The 7,270-nt window shown below is 41.4% G+C and overlaps 1 pseudogene across 1 annotated transcript; it reads right to left on the reverse strand.

Annotated features, from left to right (window-relative positions):
• Positions 1-4,426: 4,426 nt before the first annotated feature.
• Positions 4,427-6,984, reverse strand: LOC308244378 (elongation factor 2-like; annotated as a pseudogene). The gene has a single exon. The product of its transcript is annotated as an elongation factor 2-like (transcript).
• Positions 6,985-7,270: the final 286 nt, after the last annotated feature.

A 7,270-nucleotide genomic window follows, 5' to 3' on the forward strand; every position in this document is an offset into this window, starting at 1 on the left:
TCTAGAGGATTTATCCAGTGCTGTCAGTGGTGTATTAAAGTCTCCTAAATGTGTTGGGAAAAAATTATTTTTTCTCTCCTTTTATTTTTAAAAAGATATCTGTATCATCTGCAGTGGTCTCCACTTTTAATTCCTGCTATTGTTTATTTATGCTTTTCCTTTTTAAAAAAATTAGGCTTCCTAATGGTTTTTCAATATTATTAATTATATCCATGAATTATATTTGCCTTGGTTGAGCCTTTCTTTTGTATGTTTCAATAATTGTTGCTATATTCTTTATTTTTCTTGTTTTTTATTTAGTTTCATTAGCAATTTTTCACCCTAACTTTTAAAATTGGATACTTAGCTCATTAATTTTCACTCATTTATTTTCAAATATAAACATTTAAAACTACAGATGTAACTCAAAGAACACTTTTGCTACATTCTAAGATTTTGATATGTCACATGTTTATTATTTTTTCTTGACTATTGCACTGGCTGGGAATTCTAGTATGATGACTAATAGGACTGGTGAAAATAGATATCCTTGATTTATTCCAAATCTTAGGATAAATGTATTCAGTCTTCCAATATGACGTATAATGTTATCAGTAGGCTTTGTAGATGGCCTCTATCAAGTGAAGAAAAACTGCTTTATCAAGTTCCCTTTAATATATTCTGGCTGAGAGAATGGATGAAGGCATGGAACAGAATGACATATCTCAGAGGGGAGGTGGGGTGGGGTGTGGGGAGACAGGAAGAGACTAACCAAAGAACTTATATACATACTAGAGGCCCAGTGAATGCATTCATGCACCAGTGGGGTCCCTCGGCCTGGCCTACGGGGATCGGGCTGAAACCAGCCCTCTGACATCTCCCGAGGGGTCCCGGATTGTGAGAGGGTGCAGGCCAGGCCAGTGCACAATCAGGGCCAGGGAGGGCTCCAGGGTGTGTCTGGCCCATCTCGCCCAGTACCAATCAGCTGGACCCCAGCAGCAAGCTAACCTACCGGTCGAAGCGTCTGCCCCCTGGTGGTCAGTGCGCATCATAGTACCTGTTGAATGATTGAATGGTTGAACACTTAGCATATTAGGCTTTTATATATATAGATATGCACATCCAATGGACACAGATAATAGTGTGATGAAGGCGTGGGGTGGGGCAGGGTCTGGGAGAAGCAGGATAAAGGAGGGGGAAATTAGAGAGCCATCTATAATACTTTCAACAATAAAACAAAAGAATGGATGTTTAATTGTATCAAGTGATTTTCTGTCTCTATTAAGATGATTATTTGTTTCTTCCTATAGTTTATTAATATGATAAATGACAGTGATTGCATTTTAAATGTTAGCCCACCTTGCATCCTCAGGATAAAACCCACTTGTTCATGACATATTTTTTCTTTTATTTATTGCTGAGTTTGATTTGCTAATACTTCGTTGAGGACTATGTTTTTGAAGTATATTAGCCCGTAATTTTCTTTTATTGTAAAGTCTTTTATCTTGTTTTTAAATCAGGGTAATACTGACCTCAACAATGAGTAAGAAGTGTTCTATCTTCGACTATTCTCTGAATGAGGTTGTGAGAAACTAGTATTTTTTTTCTTTAAATTTGAGTAAAAGTCATCAACAAAACCAGTTGGCCTTGGATTTTGTTAGAAGGTTTTAAATATTAATTAAATTTCTTTAATAGATATATGACTATTTAGATTATTTATTCTTTAGTGAGCTCTGGTAGTTTATATCTTTTGAGCAGTTGGTTCATCTTATCTAAGTCATCATATTTATGAGTGTACAGTTGTTTGTAATATTTTCTAATTAGCTTTTTAATACCTGTAGGGTCTGTATGATGTCCTGTCTTCCATTCCTGGTATATTGGTAATTTTTATCTTCTCTCTCTCTCTTTTTTTCTTGGTCAGTCTCTTTAGAGGTTTGTTACATTTGTTGGTTTTTGTTTTAAATTTTATTGATTTCTGCTATCATAATTATTTCTTTACTTCTGCTTGATATTTAGTTTAAATTGCCAGTTTCTTAACATATTAAAGAATATGTAGTATACATTTTCCCTGTTAATTTAGGGTACTTCCACTCGAGTTAGTGAGGATATTCAATCAAGCACAGTACCCTCAATTAAGGTTTTGAAAAGAGAAAACAAAGGAGAATCACTAGGAGAAAGAGTATTAGCTTTAAAAAACAAGTTTTAATTTTCTAATAAAAATGAAATAATAAAGAAGAAAAGAAAAAGAAAAAGCAGGGATCGAATCCAGCAAATAACCCTAGAGGAAGCAGAATAAATGTGAGGACAACCTACCATGATGCTGGACTTGCTTGAGAGAAGAAGGAAACATTAGAGGCTAATACATATTTCAGTTCTACTGCTGCCAGAAATTAGATGATGGGAAAAAGAACATTTTTTTCTATTGTTATAGCAAATGTTCTCAAGGCCTGAAAAGTTCAAAAGCTCTGAAAGGTTAAGATTGGGAGAAGAAAACATAAAAGAGGCCATAATGTTTCCAACAGGTCCCTGAGTGTCCAAGCTGAGAAATCTACTACACAGATACATAAAGTATAGGAAGTCATGACGTTCTACCGGAGATGGAGAAATCTAGAGAGAAGAGTCTGAGTTTGGCATAGTAAGACATGTAAGGCCATAAATTTGACTCCAAGAATTGTTCATTAGGGGGGAAAAATTCATTAGAAAGTTAGTCATTTTTCTCAAAAGAATAATAAAATCTGAGTACATGAACTAACACCAGGATCCTAGGACTGAGGCCCTGCAAGTTTTCAGACTAGACCCTTCCCACAAAGGAGTGAGAATAGAAGCGTTGACGTACTCCTGGTGAAGGGTTTGTAACCAAAAAGAATTTCTAACTGTATAGCAAAAAATACATATATTTATAAAATCTCAAAGACAGAGAGTCTATTATTGAAGGCCCTTTCATACTCTTCTCTTGCCAAAGCAATTTCCACTATCCTTTTGAATGTGGAAATCAGTTTATAACTTAGTCTTTTTTAAAAAAAATGTTTTTATTAATTTTAGAGAGAGAAGGGAGAGGGATATAGATATAGAAACACTGATGAGAAAGAAACATTGATTGGCTGCCTCCTGCTTGCCCCCTACTTGGGATTGAATAGGCAACTCAGGCATGTGTCCTGAAAGGGAATTGAAAAGGCAACCACTTGGTTCATGGGTTAATCAACCACTGAGCCACACTGGCCAGGCTAACTTAGCTTTTTCATATTGAAAAACTATAAATATCCTTTTGGCAAGAAAAGTCTATGGTTTCAAGTCTCAGGGAAACAGAATGACTGCTCTTTATGAAGGGACTTTAAACTCATCATTCACATCCTACTTCAGATTGATAGAATATTTTATAATATAATGTGTTGTAACTACCCTCCTCTTTTTTTATCAGAAGCAATTCTTATAGACTATTTAATTGTAGATATCTTGACTTGTGACCTTAAGAGCATAAGGTCATTTTAAATCAATTTAAATAATTCCTTAAATGTCTAACCATTATGCTGTACAACCAGATCTAATATAAAATAATATTGAATGTCAACTATAATTGAAAAAAAAATTCACCAATGGGGGAAAATAAAATAGCATTTCTTTTTTAAAATATATTTTTATTGATTTCAGAGAGGAAGGGAGAGGGAGAGAGATATAGAAACATCAATGATGAGAGAGAATCATTGATCGGCTGCTTTCTACACACCCCACAATGGGATCAAGCCCGCAACCTGGGCATGTGCCCTTGACTGGAATTGAACCTGGGGCCCTTCAATCTGCAGGCTGACACTCTATCCACTGGGCAAAACTGGCTAGGGCACATTTTTTTTTTTTTAAAGTTATTTTAAACCAAATCTTTAAAATTTTAGTAAAAAAATCACAATGAAATAAAATCTTGACATATATTTTATTAGATTTTTTTTCACCATAATCAAATATCATTCCAATGGCACTAATACAGCTTTGAGGTGCTCATAGTGACATTGTACAAGAATTTCCTGCCTTCCAGCTTCTGTTCAAACAGAAATGTCTACCTGCTTGTTCTTTCCCCCTTTCTGGGGGAAAATCCACTGTGAAACATTTACCCAAATAAACCTCTCAATGCGTTTTAATTTTTTTTTTTTTTTGACACGAGTTTTCCTCAGAAATAGAAAGAAGTGTTGGGTGTCCCTTCCCACCTCCCCACCAGCCAAATAAGTCCCTGTAGCCAGGGCATTTCTGTTGACTCTGAAATCTTGAAATAAATATAGAAAGAAACAGCATCAAGTGTTCATGTTGAGTGATGGCACAGAGTGGCCCCAGAACTAGTCAGGTGAGTGGCACTGTGTCTGGACAGTCTCAAGATGCTGTGGAGAAGGAAGGTTTGTTGTGGTTGATCATGAGCCAATGAGGGGGTAGCATCTGGGTGGCAGGCTGCAGGAAGGACAACCTACAATTTGTCCAGAAAGTTGTCCAGGGCTGGGATGCCTTCCTTCAGGCCTTTGCGCTTGCATGTCTCGGCCACCACCTGGCTGGGGCAGCTGGTGTTGTCAAAGAGGTCTCCCGGCAGGATCTGCCAAGAGTCAAACACACAATGCAGAAAAGCCTGGCCACCTGTGTTGGATCTCAGGTCTGCGGTGAAGCCAAAGGACTCATTGATGGACAGGTAGGCCTTCACAACAAACGTGGGGGTGCCAGCCACCTGGGACTCCTCAAAGGCATGGCCCTGCTTCCTGTTCAGGGCTCCGTAGATACCACCAATCACTTGCTCTGGACACTGGATTTCCACAAGATAGATGGGCTTCATGAGTCGGGGCTGGGCAGTTAGCATGCTGGTGTAGAGGCAGCACCGGGCTGTGGGGATGATCTGGACACCCCTGAGGTGGATAGAATCAGCATGCAGTGTTACATCATGGACATCGAAGCGTACACCTCGTATATTTTCCTCACACAGTGCCCTCTCTTTTGTGGCCCATTGGAAGCCCGCCTCTATGCTGTCCTTGATCTCATTGAGATACTGCACACCCTTGGTGATATCAGTAAGGATATTGGGCCCAATGCCATCGGGCCTGAAGTACCAGATCTTGCAGGCCTCAGCCACATCCCACTCGTACAGATATCAGCCCACTGCTTGAGCTCCTGGCAGGCAGACACTTCCTCCTTGTCAATGCCTTCATCCAGGCCATTGGGGAAGGGCCGCGTCTTCATGTACAGTTGATTGTGCTTATTGGGAGACTTGGACAGGCAGAGCACATTAGACTCCTCACTGATTGTCTCAGGATAGGAGACAACAGGATCAGATTTCTTGATGGGAATGCAGGCATGGTCCTTCTCTAGGTCTTCCAGGTAGATCTCCAGGTGTAGTTCACCAGCCCCAACAATGATGTGCTCCCCTGACTCCTCAATGATACACTGCCCCATAGAGTCTGACTTGGCCAGCTGCTTTAAACCCTCCACTAGCTTGGGCAGGTCAGCCAGGTTTTTAGCCTCCACAGCAACCCCTGACAACAGGGCTCACACTGAACTTCATCACCTGCATGTTGTGGGTGTGCTCGAAGGTAGTGATGGTGCCTATTTTCACAAGGAACTGGTCCACACCCACCAAGCCCACAATGTTCCCACAAGGCATGTCCTCCATGGGCTCCACATAATGGTCCATTATCAAGATTGTTCTCTGCATGGGCTTCAGGTACAGGTCCTCCTTCTTCCCTGGTGTGTAGTTGGGCCCCATGATCCTGACCTTCAGGCCAGTGGACACCAACCCTGAGAAGACTTGGCCAAAGGCATAGAACCGGCCTTTGTCAGAGGTCAATACCATTTTGGAAATGTACATCATGAGGGGTCTTTGGGGGTCACAGCTTTTAATATCCATGGCTGCCTCATCATCGGGGCAGGGGGGGGGGCCTCATAGTGGTTCTTCTGGGCTGTCCTAGGGGAGGGCAGGTGGATGGTGATCAACTGCAACAGGACATCGCCAGCGGGCAACCAGTGGCACATCACAGCCTTCAGAAGTGGCTTGCCTTCTTTGTCCTTATCTTCACTATCCAACTTGATGTACAGTTTTTCAATCAATTTTGCTGTCTCCTCTTTCTTGAAATTCATGATAGCATCAGATACCTTGAAGAAGGGGTCCAGGATAAGCTGGCAGAATGTCCGTGGGCAGCTTCTTGGCATCAGGGCTGGTGGCGAACTTGTTGAATTTACCATTGGCTGGATCAAAGTACCAGTTACCCCACAGCTTCCTTCATCATGTCCTTCACTTTCCTGGCCCACTCACAGGCCCCAGATGGCCCTCACCCTTGGTGGCAAATTTGGCCGCATACATCTCTGCAAACTGCTTCAGGGTGAAGACCCAACCATAGAGACCATACCTGAAGCCAACGGTCCCAAGGACAGGGTCAATCATGATGTTGCCCTTGGGGCCACTCTTGCCCTCTCCATAGGTGGAGATGATGATATTGATGTTCTCCACAATGCACTGGAAAGTTTAATAGAGTTCCTCAGGCTGCAGCTGCAGCTCAAGCAGAGCCTGGTCCATCTTGTTCATCATCAGCACAGGCTTAATGCCTCTGGGGTGCCTGCCTCAGCACTGTCTTCATCTGCACACACATGCCAGATACACAGTCCACTACCACAAAGGCACCATCAGTGACACAGAGGACAACTGTCATCTTCAAGAAAAAGTCTACGTATCCAGGAGAGTCAATGAGATGATAAGGAAACCCAAAGCATCCTTGCTCTGCTTGATGAAGTTCAAGTCATTCTCTGAGAACTTGTAGAAAAGGAAGATAGCCATTGACTTGTGGTGATGCAACGTTCCTGCTCATCCAGGTATCAGTGAAGTGGGTCTCCCCAGCCCAGGCAGAGTTGATGATACTGGCCTTACACACCAGGGAGTCCATCAGCATGGACTTGCCCTGGTCCACGTGGGTGATCACAGACATGTTCTGTATATTGGCCTTCTTTGTCCATGATGGTCCAGATCTGATCTGCTCTGAAGTTCACCATGGTGGCAGATGGTGGTGGATTCTCCCAGACAGATCCAAAAGAAGGGAATTGCTCTGAAGATGCGGCAATGAGGGTGGAAGAGTGAATCAGTGTTTCTTATTTAAAATGTAACTTTGAAAATAGGAAGCCATTTTTATGGTTCTATTCAAAGGCAGCTTTTAAAAAGATGCCTCTTATTTCAGTTCTTTGTGATGGGTGGAGACCACAAATATATTTTAAAATAAATATTAGGCTATAATCTAATAAATAATAGATTGTACAGCTCACCAAATCTGGGTGCAAAGTA

Source organism: Plecotus auritus (genome assembly GCF_963455305.1).
Source record: "Plecotus auritus genome assembly, chromosome: 3".
NCBI lineage: Eukaryota > Metazoa > Chordata > Mammalia > Chiroptera > Vespertilionidae > Plecotus > Plecotus auritus.